We start from the raw sequence: 16,396 nt of genomic DNA on the forward strand, positions 1-16,396 counted from the left end.
GGATTGTCCTAATTTTTAAGAATTTTACGAGACAGGGAAGTATGGTTACACTACATATCTTCACGGATTGTTCTGTTTTTGACAGATTTTGTTTTGCATGCATAGTTTGTTTGTTTTAGTGTTCCCATAGCTTATATTCACTGTTATAAATTATGGGAATAGTATAATACAGTAGGTATCATGTGGTAACAATTATGGATCTTGTCTTGACAGTACCTAAGTGAATGACCGTTATTTATTATACTAACCCATCTCACGAAGTTCCGTTAAGTTTTGCGTGATTGAAGTTTTCAAGTTTTTGGTGGGACATCGATATGAGGAGAATAAGGAGTGACAAGAAACTAAGCTTGGGGATTCCAAAGGCACCCTTAAGGTAATATCCAAGGAAAACTCGAGCGCCTAAGATTGGGGATGCCCCGGAAGGCATCCCCTCTTTCGTCTTCAATATTATCGGTATAACTTACTTGGAGCTATATTTTTATTCATCACGTAATATGAGTTTTGCTTGGAGCATCATTTTATTTTGTTGTTCTCTATTAGGTGTTATTTATAATCTATTTTTTAATAAAAAGTTCCAAGAATTGCATTAGGATGCTTGCATTGCATGCTTTGATTGGTCTTGTGTAAAAACAAAAACTGGTGTTGTAGTGTTTGAATTTTCATATTTTAATGGAAGGTGAAAAGTTTTTGAAATTTTTACAGTGTTTTTATATAAAGTTTATAACATGTCCTAAATTGTAATAATTGTTTTAGTTACAGAAGTACAATGGTTTCATAAATTTCTACATACTGTTCTGTTTGGACATATTGCTCTCATAGTTTTGTTATCTACTTATCCTATAGTTTCCATAGCCTATATTGATAGATATAAATTGTGGAAATGATAGTAAACAGTAGATGATGTTTGCAATTATTATGCAACTTGTCTTGGTAGTACATAAAGAGTTGATTTATTATTATATTCACTAACCTATCTCACGAGTTCTTTTCAAGTTTCGTATGGATGAAATTTTTGAGAATAGGTGAAACTAGGATACGAGAGGATTGAACAAGATACAAAAGCTCAATCTTGGGGATGCCCAAGGCACCACAAGTAAATATTTCAAGAAGTCTCAAGCATCTAAGCTTGAGGACGCTACTCATCCCACCTCTCTTCATCATCAGTTATCGGTTAGCCTATGTTGAGCCTAAATTTTTATTCGTTCACATGATGCATGCTATTCTTGGAGTTCTATTTTTATTTTGCTTGTTGTTTGAGTAAAATACTCAGATCTGAAATATTTATTGAGAGAGAGATATAGACCTTACATAGCTACTTAATTGTTGGCTACTCATTGATCTTCACTTATATCTTTTGAGAGTAGCCTGTCATTTGCTCTTGTATTTCACTTAAATTAGTTTGAGCTTGCCAAAAAGCAATAGTAATATATTAAACTAGTCCCAAAGTAATAGATATCCAAGAGGGATATAATAAAAACTTTCATGAAGATCATGGGACAAATTAAACTTGATTCTTTGTAATAGTTTCGAAACATGATGATAGTAATATGTGAGTCATGTTAGTGAGCAATTATGCTTTAATTAGGAATATTGGTGTTAAGGTTTGTGATTCCCTCTTCATGCATGAAAGTCAATAGTTATGCAATGAAGTTACATCCTACTCTGGTGCATTATTCAGCGTCACTTACGACTCAATGCTCACTTATGTGAATTTTCGTTTCTTGGTTTGATTGCTTCCCAATCTATTTGCTAGCCTTCATTTGTACTAAGTAGAAATACTACTTGTGCATCCAAAATCCTTGAACCAAGTTTTGCCTCATGAGTCCACCATACCTAACTATATGCGGTATTTCCATGACGTTCCAAGCAAATTTGTATGTGCCATCTCTAAATTTTCAAAATAATTTTTCTCTTTTGTGTGCCCGTACCACACATGAAACGGTGGGGAGTATCCAATATTTTTCCATGCTAGGTGGGTTATTGTCATGATATGTGTTGATTCACTATCATTCATGAGAAAGTGGCTGGTAATCGGGATGCCCAGTTCCATGCTTAAAAATCAAATCAAATATAATGAAACAAAACTCCCCTAGGAATCTTGTTGGTATGGACGGTACCCGTGTATTCGGCTCGCCATGGAGTGTGATTGATTGGTAGAGGGGGAGTAAAAAGTTTACCATTCTATTTGGGAACCGCCTATAATGTATCTAGCATGGAAAGTATTGTGAGCTACTTTGTCGTTTTTGTTGATAGGAAAAGCATGCTACTCAAAAAAAAAATCTCTCTCAATTTAAACCTTGATCTCTGGCACGTCTACAAATCGCTACTTCCCTCTGCGAAGGGCCTATCTATTTATTTTATGCAATTTTTATTTTTGCTTTGAGTCTCCATCTTCTCTTATAAGCACCAACTAGGGAACACTATGATCGTACTTTAGCATTGGGCATAGCTAATATTTGAGTGTGTTTCATGAATGGATCGATGATTGAGCATGATGGGCTAGGGATAACTTTCCTTAGTGTTGATATTTTGAAAGACATGGTTGCTTGTATTAAAGTCATTACTTTAAAACTAGACTATTTCTTTGAATCACTTACAAGTCCAAATGTCCATGCTATACAAAGAAGAAAAGAATTTGATGAACATGTCATGCAGTATTCCACATCAAAAATTCTATTTTTATCATTTACCTACTCGAGGACGAGCAGGAATTAAGCTTGGGGATGCTGATACGCCTCCAACGTATCTATAATTTTTGCTTGTTCCACGTTGTTATATTATGATTCTTGGATGTTTTACAATCATTTTACTACAAATTTATATTATTTTTTGGAACTAACCTATTAATGGTTGCAAAATTGCACAAATTCTTGTATCACACTTTGATTTGTAGGAATTAATTAGAAATTGTCGGAAAAATGCAAAAGGAGCCTTGTTGGAGGAGGACTCTTACTCTCGTGAAATCTGTCCACAAACAGTTTTTAGAGATCTTTAGTTTTACCCCCGAAGATGACGTCAAATGGAACAATCTAAAACTACAGTAGTGTGGGGGAATTTTATGACAATGATACTAGACTACAAATTCGTCCAAAACGGAGTTCGTATGCGGTCAAGGGATCACGAGAATTGTTGACGTGATTGAGTCCAACTCTTAACATATCTGATATATTCGACCAAGCCACGATGTTGGAGACTCATGAGGGCTTTGAGGAGCCCCTAGGAAGATTCTAGAGGTGCCCGAGAGCCATTGGATCAAGGGTCCATCCATCGGAGGGCCATAGAGCACCACAGAGGCACATATAAGGAGAGAAAAAACCTAATTTTGGTAGAGCCACCAAGATACACGAATTTGGCTCTCCCTTGGCAGCGACCAAGATGGGTAGAGGCTCCTCCATTGCAGCACCATGACTAAGAAAGAAGGAGGGGCAAGGGGCCTCCGCCCGTTGCCACCGCCGCCGCCCGTCGCCGGTGCCATGGCCGCCATCGCCTCCATCTCTTCGAGGGTGCACCTCTCCATCAACAAATCTCCCTTTCTAACCATGATAATGTCTGAGTAATCCTCCTCGGGGCTGAGGGTATGTACTAGTAGCTATGTGTTTATTCTCTCTCTCGTGTTCTTGAGATGACACGATCTTGATGTACCGCAATCTTTATTAATATAGATGAATCATATGGAGTTTTCCCTCTCTATCTTCTTGTGATGAATTGAGTTTTCCCTTCGAAGTTTTCTTATCGGATTGAGTCTGTAAGGATTTGAGAACATTTGATGTATGTATTACGATGGGATATCTGTGCTGACAATGGGATGTTCTATTGATCCACTTGATGTATGGTTTGGTGATCAACTTGCGGGTTTCGTGACCTTGGGAATCTATGCATAGGGGTTGGCACATGTTTTTGTCTTGACTTTTCGGTAGAAACTTTGGGGCACTCTTTGAAGCTCTTTGTGTTGGATTGAACATGTTGAATCTGAAATTATGTGATGCATATCGTATAATCATGCCCGTGGGTACTTGTGGTGACATTAGAGTATCTAGATGACATTAGGGTTTTGGTTGATGTGTATCTTAAGGTGTTATTTTAGTATGAACTCTAGGGTTGTTCGTGACACTTATAGTGATAGATCATAAGATTGATGAGAAAAGATAACTTTGAGGTGGTTTCGTACCCTACAATAATTTTTTTCGTTTTTTCTCCACTATTTGTGACTTTGTAGTGAACCTTTGTCGCACATGAGGGATTTACTTACGATTCAACTGTGTTAGTATTAATGAGAGAACATTGACCAATTGTTGTGTTAGTATTGCTGAGAGAACATTGTGACTTTGGGTTGCGATATGATTTATTTGCAGTGAACACGGACCAATAGTGGTGTCGTGATAAAATATTAAATTATTAAGGGTTCGGTGGAAAAAATACATTAATTGAGTTTTCTAGAAATTTAGTGTGCATGATTCAATTTTGAACTACGGTCATGAGGTTGAGCGCATCATAATGGGTTGAAAAAAATCATGTAAGTGTCCATGGTTTCATCTTTTATGTCACAAGCAGGAAATGGGAATGAATTTCAAACATCTCAGGGTTCTTGGCTCAGTCGCAAACATTGACAAACTTGGTTTTAATTTACTGTAAATCCAAAGCAAGTCAAAAATTCATGGAACCTCGCATGTTGTCATGACGAGCCACATATGTGTCGTCGTAAAAAAATGTCAATTTGGTACAAGTTTTCGCACAAGCCCCTTACAAACACGGGCTCCTCACAGGAAGCTTTGTGGTTCCGATAGGGAGCATGTCACATTAATTATTTGGGCGAAATGACATACGTCATCTTCTCACCTTGAACTTTAATTTTTCTAGAGAGAACATTGACTAATGAGTGTGTCTTGTTAAAATATGGAATTATTTAGGCTTCCTTTTGCATTTTTATAAATTAATTAAATTTTGTAGGCATTTACTACGTACGATTAAAATTTCAAATACAATCACAAGGTCTGATGCATCAAAATGGATTGAAAAAACATATAAGTGTCCATGACTGCATCTGTAGGGGGGCATGCCAGAAATGAGAAGCTTTTTAAATTCATGTAAGTCAAAAACTCTTCACAAATTCATGAAACTTGGCATGACGTCATGACATGGCTCATATGTGGTGTGGTAATAAAATTGTCCAAATTGGGTCAAGTTTTGGCACATGCCCCATACAAACCGGAGCTTCTCATGGGAGGCTCTTTGTGGTTTTGATATGGGACGCGTCACCTTACATGATGGGCTAAACGACATCCACTGGCTCTTTTGACCTTGAACTATTCATAGAGGCAACAAAGACCAACATGAGTGTCATGCTAAAATATGGAAATATACAGGATTCATTTGGCCTTTTTATACATTTATTGAGTATTATAGGCATCTAATGTGCATAATTAAAATTTGAACTACAAACACAAGGTCTAGTGCATCAAAATGGGTTAAAAATTATATAAGTGTACATGGATGCACCTTGAGGTCCCATTCAAGAAATGGGAATGTATTGCGAACATCTCGGGGGCCTTGGCTTGTCCACACAAACATTGAGACACTCGGGTTTTAAATTCAGTTATTTCAAAAACTAGTCAGAAATTGACTAAACTTGGCATGGTGTCATGACCTGGCACATATGTGTCGTGGTAAAAAAATTGAGCAATTTGGGATAAGTTTTGGCACAAGCCCCTTACAAACCGGAGCTCCTCACGGGAAGTCTTTGTGGTTCCGATAGGGAACACACGTAACATGCCATTATGTGTGCGAAACGACATGTGCTGCCTCTTCTCGCGTTGAACTTTTTCTAGAGGCAACATAGACCAATAGGAGTGTCGTACTAAAATACTAAATTATATCCAGGGTTCGGTCTGCCCTTCTATAGATTAATTGAGTTTCATAGGCATTATATGTCATAACTCAAATTTGTACTACAATCACAAGGTCTGGTGGATCAAAATGGGTTAAAAATCATATAAGTCTATATGGCTACATCTTTGGTCCCATGCAAAGAAATGGAAATGAATTTAAAACATCTCAGGCTTTTGGCCCAACTAGAAACATTGAGAAACTTGGTTTAAATTCATTTAAATCGAAAACTCGTCAGAAATTCATGCAACTTGGTATGGTGTCATGACATGGCATATAATGGCATCATAGAATTCTGTTTTCCTATTTGAGACACCTTTTCAATATATTTTTCTCTTCTAGATCCAACATTGAGAATATGGGTTTAAACTATAACAGTTCTGAAACTCACACAAAATTCTAGAACTTGGGCATGACGTCATGATATAGCACAAATATGATGTGATATTTTTGTGGGAAAAGGCACACACATTAATAGACAACAAAAGCTTTTTGAAATAGAGAACTATCATGTTACCACGCAAACGGTTTCATTATTTATAAAACATGGTCGTTCTAGTGCGCCCGTTTACATGCTGCCACATTACATGCTCTTTAATGGTGAGGAGGTGTCGTGTGAGCAGTTTTTTGAGTTGACGGGACACGTGTGGGATGGCCTCTGCTGCGCAGGCTCACCAGGAGGCGTGTGAGCAGTACATTGCAGGCTCACTGGGCAGCGAGCCCTTTGACCTTCATATCCACTCGCCTAGCTTCCAACATATGCATCAATGGCGTCTGAACCACTGTTTAATAGGCGGCTTGAATGCCCACTCGCTCACAATCCTCCCTCATCGTCTCCCATTCCTCTCCATCATTCAGATCTCCATGCACCTATGCCATGGCGCACAAGGATCATATGCCACTAGTCTTTCAGTTTGGTGAAGTCGACACCGAGCCGGAAGAGATAGAACATAAAGAAAAATGGGATGCCATGGACATGGCCCTAGAAGAGTTGCATGCCACAGAGGATGCTTCCCCGATGCACTCACCAACAACTATCCGCACCCCCGCGCGAACAAACATCCCCGTGGCATTGATGGGCTAGTTGTTGAGCATCATCACAGAGCTAGAATCTGCGCGCGTCAGCAAGGTCCCCGCAGACCCAAGCGAGCTCGTGTGCCTGCAAGCGTTCGCGCCTGTGCTCGTGTGCCCCGTGCACGGTTCGCACTATTTCTTGTGTGCACTCTTGCAGCCACCGCTCCCGTGCCCATGCACGTGCGTGCACCCATCACGCCCCCATCGGATTGGGACACAATCATCGACAGATTGCTCACAACGCCGCTAGACGTCGCCCCCGACCCCCTGCATGTCGATCGCACGATGACCGGCTCTTTCATTTGGAAGTCCATAGCATTCTGGTCTTGTTTGAAGAATTGAACAACTGTGCCGGAGCACGACATCTTGATGTTATGAATGTAAAGTCAAAGCTTGACTGAATGAAATCTATGGTTTGATCAACTAAGTATTTATCTATGAATTCACATAGTAAACAAAAACCATCATTGTTTTCTATGAATAAAGACTCATCACAAATGCTTCAGATTGAATACCCATTTGCGGAACGACAACTATGTTTCCTTCGCCCGTAAGCCAAGTGAAAAATTGGCGTGAAGGATTGGTGCAATGCTTCATCGCAAACGGTTCTCTAATATGACCAGTCTGCTTAGTACATATAACCCGGGAAGATTTGCATCTATCATATTTGGTAAATTCCCATTTGTCAAATCGAAAACATTGGCATTTGTCAATCTAGTAACATTGGCATTTGTCAACATTCTAGCATTGACATTTGCCAAATTTTGCAGGAACAAACTCACATTTAGGGTGCAAATTTGCAACTGAAATTCACTAAACATGGATTTCATTCATACATTGAGGAGTGGTCTTTGTACAAAATAGTTCAACTCGACAGTTGAACCGAACAAACTTTTCACCGATTGTTGCCAACCACATACTAAAATAGCTAGTTCAACTATACATACTAGCTAATCTAAAGTATGGGGTATAGTTCAACCTTATTTATTGTTAGATGAACCGGACAAAATAGCCCCTAAATACTAGTCCTATGGAGGGGCTTTGTACTATTTCGAGTAGAATCGAGCACGCTCAATAAGAGACAGTGGAGGAGGAGCTTGCCGATGAGTTGGGGAGTCATGTACGTTGCCTGTTGTTGTTGCCCTCCGACGCTCAAGAGCCCCCACCCCTCGAGGCGGCAGGACTCAACGTAGATCTCCGCATTTTGTGTCGTCGTTGCGGCTTCTTCTGTGGCCACATTGTCCGTGAGCTTCTTTGCATACGCAACCTGGCACTCCACCTCCTTCTCTAGGAAGTAGATGTAGCATGCAAGGTTTGCGATGCAGAAGCCCGATGATGTGACTTTGGAGGACTCCACCTCCCGCTTTCGGTCTGTGATGCCGGAGTGGGTGATGACCCCGATGCCTGATAGTGGGGTCGTGTCCAAGGCTCACGACGGTGTGGTGGCAGCCCCAACGGCTGCCGGTGGGGTGGCAGACATGGAGGCCACCGGCACGAGCTTCCTTGGGGTAGTGGTGCTGCAGCGTGTAGTGGGTGGTATGCGCACACCCACAAAGGACGCCACGTGTACTACACACTTCATAGGACTGTCGCCCAATGCGGTGAAGCCTCCCTGCTGGACCTATCCTTTGGCAGAGTGGCTATGCAACAACGAATGGTCGGTGCCGTTGGTAATTGGGGGAGAAGAAAACTAGATAAGCTACGGGGAGGGAGGGGATGAAGGCAATGTGGATTCGCCGGCTGTGACGGCTTATATAGCAGGCCGACGATCATTGGGGATTTGGGGATTTCATGGAGCCAGGCGGGAAGCTAGAGTCGTAGCATGGTTTTGTGCGTGGGAACCTGCGCGGTTGATGGCGGGAATGTACTGATCGAGCCGGCGTGTGGCCAAAAGAGGTGTCGAAGCATGCACTGGAATCCTCAGGCAGCAACGCGGTGACAAGACATGATAGAGGAGGACGGGGTGATGCGCAGGCAGACGGGTCATAATAATAAAACATGTGTGATGTTAATACACGCAACAACATTTCCCAACATAGCGTTGGTAATGATTTCATCAATGCTGACAATTGTTCGGTAGCAACTGCCTACCCACAACATAGACAGCTTGTCGGGATGACCCGTGTGTGTTATTATTGGTCTTCCCACACAATTTTGATGAATGAACTATTTGCCAGGTGTCACACACACCTTCTTATGCTAACTCATTTGCGTTATGCTGGATTAGCACAAACAGTTTATCCGGGTGAATTGTGTGCTGTCCTTCGCACACTTATGTATTTTGTTAACCATTTGTGTTATCTTGGCTAATCACAAATAGTTCCTAATAAACAATTGTATGCCAAGCATCGCACACGAACTCTTTTCTGAATCGTATTTGATGGATCCGCCATTGCACACAGTTCGTGGCATTGCCGATGGAGCTTGAAATATATCGTTTGCGATTGGTGGATCACACACAGTTTCCTTGAAGGGTCTCTGATTGTAGTGTCGCGTTTGGATCATCTTGCAGTAGTGGGTGTTGGAACTGATGCTGGACCTGATGAAGATGGTCTTGTCTCAGCAATGGCACTTCAGAAGATCTAGCATGTGTCATGAATTGAGTGTGAGTCTGGAGAGGAGGACTATCAACATCATCACTCGAGCTAGGTAGGGGCACTACATCCACTTCTTGCTTCAACTAGTTGAACGTAGAGGTCAGCTCAGTTACCTTGATATCGAGGTCATGAAATATTCTTTCGACTATCCTCTCAAACCACTTCTGGTTCAGCAGAATATCAATGATCTTCTTCTCTGTCCCTTGTATGGTGCAGATAAGAAATGAAATCTGATCACTTTTGATCTTGGGCACTAGAGAACTAGTGGCTCTGGCTGCCTCTGCCTTGCCGTGAGCCTCAATCTCAGCTTGTGTTGTATCTGAAATGGGATGACTTGGTTCCATGACCACAACGTTATCCTCGAATTCTGGCTTGAGTGGTAGGTTTTGACGATCAAGTAGATAAATGCTCTTTCCAACTTTGGAGTTAATCAACATCTGAATATATGGAGCATATCCACATGACTTTTTTTGGTCAGCAGCAGTCCTTTATATTGTCTCTACAATCAGATCCATCACCCTGATCCTTGTGTGGGCATCTAAATGATGCAACATGTTGATGGAATACCCCCTGATCATCTTGTAATCACCAAATTTGGGCATCAAGGTTTACCTCATAATGGTGTTGGTGGTGGGTAGTCGTGCTTGCAAGAAGTAGACATATCCAAGCATGTGGGACTTTAGATATTCCTTAGGTACTCGGTTATACATGTTGTCCATGGAGTTGTGGTTCATATTGGGCTCAAAATAAACATCCATATCTCCATCCTGTACCTCTGAGGGCCTAAGATTGTATCCCACTCATCAACAAAAGATTGGTACTTCGTGCCTTCAGTCATCCATACAATTTTCCCATCTCGATAGAAATGAGTTGTAGAGTAAAGTTGCATCATCATTTCATAATTCCAAGTTGTGATCTCTTTGCCAAAAAAGTCTTCAATATCTATGGCCCTGAAGTTCTCTTGCACATGAGGAAAGTAATCTTCATTCTCCATGATATACTTCCAGTCAACATACCTCCTGTCATTGACAACTAGACTCTTGTCTAATAAGATAGTCTCATAGAAATCTTGCTGCTCCTTAGTGTGGAAGCGAGCATCAACATCAGTCCTTCTTATAATCATTTAAGACCATTTCCTAAGCCCTTGATCATTTCTATCCTTCATTTTCTCATCTATAGGATGATCATCATTGTGCTCTAGCAAATGAGGTCCCAGCTTCCTCAAAACAGCAATCTATTGTTCTTCTGCAACAACTTCCCTAGAGGTTGATGATTTGTTCTTCTCAAGTGTTGGGATACCTCTGGTGGTATTCTTAGGCTTGGTGGAAGTTGGCTTCTTGACTTTGGGAGCTGAAGATTTAGCCTTAGATGTAGGCTTGCTTGGCATATCATCTTTCATAAGTTTCCTTTTCTTGGAAGGAGGTGGGTTAGCTCGTTCCTCCTATTCCTCTTCCTCCTCATAAAGATACTCTAGAATGGAGGGGTGTACAACAGCTTTTACAAATCGTATTCTCTGCCTCTTGTTCCTAGAATTCTTAGCCAAATGTTGCTTGGAATTAGTGGGGTTCTCAATACTCTGTGCTGTCTTCGGAGCTCTCCTTGCATATGAACTAGCATACTACTTTCTGACAGTCTTCCTATTGGAAGAAACATCATCTGGGTTGAAATCTTCATCCCCTTCATTAGAGTTCAACTTCCTCCTGGCCCTGGTGGCTGCCTTGGGCAAGCCATGTGAACTGGCACTGGTACACTAATAACCCACAAATGTAGGGGGTCGTTTGTAGCCTTTTTTGGTAAGTAAGAGTGTCAAACCCAACGAGGAGCTAAAGGTAGAATAAATATTCTCTCAAGTTCCATTGACCACCGGTACAACTCTACACACACTTAATGTTTGCTTTACATAAAACAAGAAGAAAACTAGAAGTATGTAAATAAAATTTAGGGGATGTTTAGTAGAAATCTTTTTGTGTAACGCGAGAGAAAAGTTGTCCATAAGCAATTGAATATAACATGATTGATACTTATCATGTGCAATAAGGGAGATTCATACGCTAACACACTTTCCATACTTGGATCATATGCACTTATGATTGGACCTCTCGCAAGCATCTCCACCTTCTATAAATCATTAAGGTAAACCCAACCATAGCATTAAACATCAAGTCCTCTTTACTCCCATACGTGCACAACTCTCTTACTCGGGTGTAAGTTTCGGTCACTCTCGCCACCCACTCTAAGCGAATCATGAACATATTGCAAACCCTCCAGCGTGAATCCTTCACCTATGTGCCTCACGAAAGGCACCTTAGGATAGCACCATATCAACACACAACTCACATAGATAACATCATATCGTAGTTAAGATGTAGGACATAACATATCAAGTCAAACATCATAGGATAGCCACATATCATTGGGAAATAGTATGTAGTGTTGAGCACCATGCTTAAGTAGAGAGTTACAACGTGAAAAGAGGTGTTACACCGCTGCATAGAGGGGGAGAGGGTTGGTGTTGATGGAGGCAAGCTTGTTCATGTAGATCGTCGTGAGGCTCCTTGCGCCGGCGGCACTCTGGCGCCACCGGGAGAGAGCCCCGCTCCTTCTCTTCTTCCTTGGACTACCCCCTATATGGTAGGAGAGTTCCCCCTCTCGCGGAGGGGCAGGAGCCCCTCCGAGATTGGATCTCCCTCCCTGTTCTCTTCGGTTTCGCGTTCCTGTTTTCTGACCCTTCACCATTTCTTAAATTCCCGAAGATTCGTAACTCCGATCGGGCTCAAATTTTTACATGGTTTTAATCCGTAAATTATCTTTCTTGTGCCCTAAGAAGACCCCCAACCGACTCAGGGTGTGGCCACTAGAGGGCAGGGCGCGCCAGGGGGTATGGGTCGCACCCTGGTGGGCGGTGGAGGAAGTGGGCATCCATTTACGTTGAGTCCACCTCCCAAAAATCACATATATTCCAAAATAATCCTGTGTAAATTTTTATCGCGTTTGGACTTTGTTTGATATGGATATTCTGTGAAACAAAAAACATGCAACAAACAGGAACTGGCACTTGGCACTGGATCAATATGTTAGTCCAATAAATCATATATAATTTTGCCAAAATATGTGAAAGTTGTATAATATTGGCATGGAACAATAAAAAATTATTGATACGGTGGAGACATATGAACATCCCCAAGCTTATTTTTTCTCATCCTCGAGTAGCTAAATGATAAAAAAGATGATTTTCGATGTGGAATGCTACCTAACATAATCTTGGTCATATATCTAATCATGACAATAATATTAAGACACGAGTGATTCAAAGCAATAGTCTATAATTTGACATAAAGTCATTAATACTGACGCAGCCCAACAAGCAATCGTGTCTTTTAGAATATCAACGTTAAATAAAGCTATCCCTATAAAATCATATAGTCTTGTCATGCTTGGTCTTTCTAGTATAAAGTATAAATCATGAGCACCCCGGTGTCAAACCAAGCAATAGGATCATACTTTTTAATGTGCTCCACCTTTTTTACTCACTCAATGCATGAGTGTGAACCTTGGATATAACACTATGGGTGGAATAAAGTATGATGATAGGGGTAAATATTGAGAAGAAGAAAATTATAAGAAAGTCTCACATCGATGCGGCTAATCAACGGGCTATGGAGATGCCCATCAATTGATATCAATAGAAGGAGTAGGGATTTCCATGCAATGGGTGAACTAAGAGCTATAAGTGTATGAAAGCTCAATATGGAAACTAAATGGGTGTGCATCAAACTCTAAAATGAAAAATTCCTACTAGTATATGAAAGTGACAACATATGAGACTCTCCATATGAAAAACATGGTGTTACTTCGAAGCGCAAGTGTGGAATTAGCATGATCCTTCTCTCTTTTCTCTTATTTTTTTTCATTTTTTTCTCTTTTTATTTTTCTTTTCTTTTTTTCTTTCTGTTTTTTTTCTTTTTTTCTGGAGTCTCATCCCGACTTGTGGGGGAATCATAGTCTCCTTCATCCTTTCCTCACTGGGACAATGCTCTAATAATGAATAATGATGATCAACACAATTCTATTGACTTACATCTTGATATTACAACTCGATACCTATAACAAAGTATGACTCTATATAAAAGCCTCTTGCAGTGTACCGTTATGTGTAATGAGCTAGTGTAGCACGGGCATCCAAAAATGGACAAGCAATGGAAATATCATGCTAGCTATCTTACGATCATGCAAACCAATATGACAGTGAATGCTCAAGTCATTAAAATGGAAGCGGTGGAAGTTGCATGAAAATATATCTCAAATGACTATGGAAATACCATAATAGGTAGGTACGATGGCTGTTTTGACGAAGATATAATAAGGCTTATGTGTGATAGAGCATATCATATCACGGGGGTTAGATGCACCTCCGAATTTTGCACCGACTCTTGAGGTGAGAAAGGGCAATGCACGGTACCGTAGAGGCTAGCAAATATGTGGAGGTGAGAGTGCGTATATCCATGGATTCACATTAGTCGTAGATAAATCACATACTTATTGCAAGATTTTATTAGATCTCTCGAAGCAAAGCACTACCCACATGCCCCAAGGGAGAAGGATGGGAGGAGTTAACCGCCGCGCGACTCCGATTATAACAGCACAAATGATTTCAATCAAGGATAAATTATGCTCCAACTTCATCACATAACTAGAGACTATATGTGCATGCTTCAGGAATCACAAACCTTAACATCAATATGCTTACTAATCCACAACCATTTACTAGTACCTCCCACATACTACCATCTCTATATCGCAAAACTATAGCAAGGAATCAAACATATCATATTCCGTGATCCGCAAGTTTTATGTAGGATTTCATGACTAACCATGCAAATGACCAATTCATGTCGACTCTATAAATAGATATAAGTGAAGAAATAGAATTTAATTATTTATACAAACCATGCTCTAATAAATATAAGTAAATCAAAAGAGAATTCTTCAAATAACGGTTTTCTATGTGAGGAGAAACAAGCAATCCAAACTTCAAACGATATAAGTGAAGCACATGAAGCATTCTATAAATCCATACTCTAAAGATATAAGGTAGTGCAATGAGAATTCTACAAATCAACCATGGACTATCTAATACCAGCATGGTGCATAAAATAAAAGTGAAATCTAAACACAAAAGATGCGCAAAGATTTACGCATATCACGTGAACAAAACAAAGACGAAAATATGCTGATACTTGTTGAAGAAAGATGGGATGCCTTCTCGAGCATCCCCAAGCTTACACACTTGAATCTCCTTGGATATTTACTTGGGGTGCCTTGGTAACCTCCAACCTTTAGATCTTTCCTCTCCTCCTTCGCCTCATATCGAGACCTCCTCGATCTTCGAACACTTCATCCACACAAAACTTAACAGAAAACTCCTGAGATCCATTAGTATAATAATGCAAATTACTACCTTAAGTATTGATGAAATACCATTAATATTCTGTTTTTTCATTATAGATACTGTAATATAACTTCGCCATGGCTTATACCACCGATACAATCGATGGTTTCATCAAAACGAGCAAAACAATGCATCAAAAACAAAATCTGTCGAAAACATGATAGTTTGTAGTAATCTGAACATTGACCATACTTGTGTAAATTTAAAAATTATGAAAAATTAGGAAAAAATAAAAAACTTCGTAGAATTACTTTATAAAAATTTCATAAACTTTCATCGTTCCAGTAAAAAATGTAAATTCACGCACTACAACCAAAGTTTCTGTTTTTGCATCGCACATACCAACAAGCAATCTAATCATCCTAAAGGAAAATCTTGGCACATTATTTTTATAATTCAATGGATTTTTACTAGGGGATAATAATTTTTGTGAGACACTCATGAAAAATTCTACATTATTTCCATGAGCATGAATACAAATGTTCAAGGTCGACCCTCACTTCTCCAATGCATAACCTTCCAACCGATTCTCTTTTTGCAAAAGTTTTAAGTTCCCTCTATATTTTTTTGTTTTGAAATTTTTTAAAGCACTAAATTGAAATAAATGACTCTTTAAAACTTCTAGGTTGTCTCCCTGGTAGCTCTTTCTTTAAAGCCATTAAGCTAGGCATAAAGTGCTCAAGTAATGGATCCACCTAGATCCCAAGGTATATCAAAGCCAATTTTAATTAACAATGATTTGTAATTTAGTAGTTAGCACAAAGCAACATATATCAAGCAATGACGAAGTCTAACTCTCTTCCTATGCATCGAAATGTCATAAAAGAACAATTCATGCATATCAAATAAAGGCTAATACATAGCATATACAGTTTCTTGCAATTTTATCGTGTTGGAAACATAAAGGGGTGAAAATCTAGTTCCTCTCTCATAATAATTAAAGGGAAAAGCTTTGTACCTATAGTCTGGAAAGACTCCAACGTCACACCAGCCCAACATCGTTGATCTTCTTCAAATTTGACGCTAGGGAGTAGTCTTGATTTTGTAAATAATGAAATAAATTAAATCACCCCGTAACTTCCGCGCGTACCCCAGAATCCAATAGGGACGCAGATTTTCCTCCATCCTGAGCTCACCTCCCGGTCCTCGCCAGATCCCCTTTCCCCCATGCTCCGCCACCTGCATCTCCTACTCTCCTCTTCATCCTCGTCGAGCAGCACAGAGAGCTCACTGGCCAGTTCCTCTCCCCTGCTCCTCCTTCTCTCCTCGTACCGTCGCGTACATATGAGGCCAAGACGCCCTCCACTACCATGCGGCAAGCAAACATGGACGGGGAGGCTGACTAGCGACGACATGTGCGGGTGGTAGGTACATCACGCACCGAGGAAACTGC

This window comes from Hordeum vulgare, chromosome 7H (assembly GCF_904849725.1).
Source record: "Hordeum vulgare subsp. vulgare chromosome 7H, MorexV3_pseudomolecules_assembly, whole genome shotgun sequence".
In the NCBI taxonomy this organism is placed as follows: Eukaryota; Viridiplantae; Streptophyta; class Magnoliopsida; order Poales; family Poaceae; genus Hordeum; species Hordeum vulgare.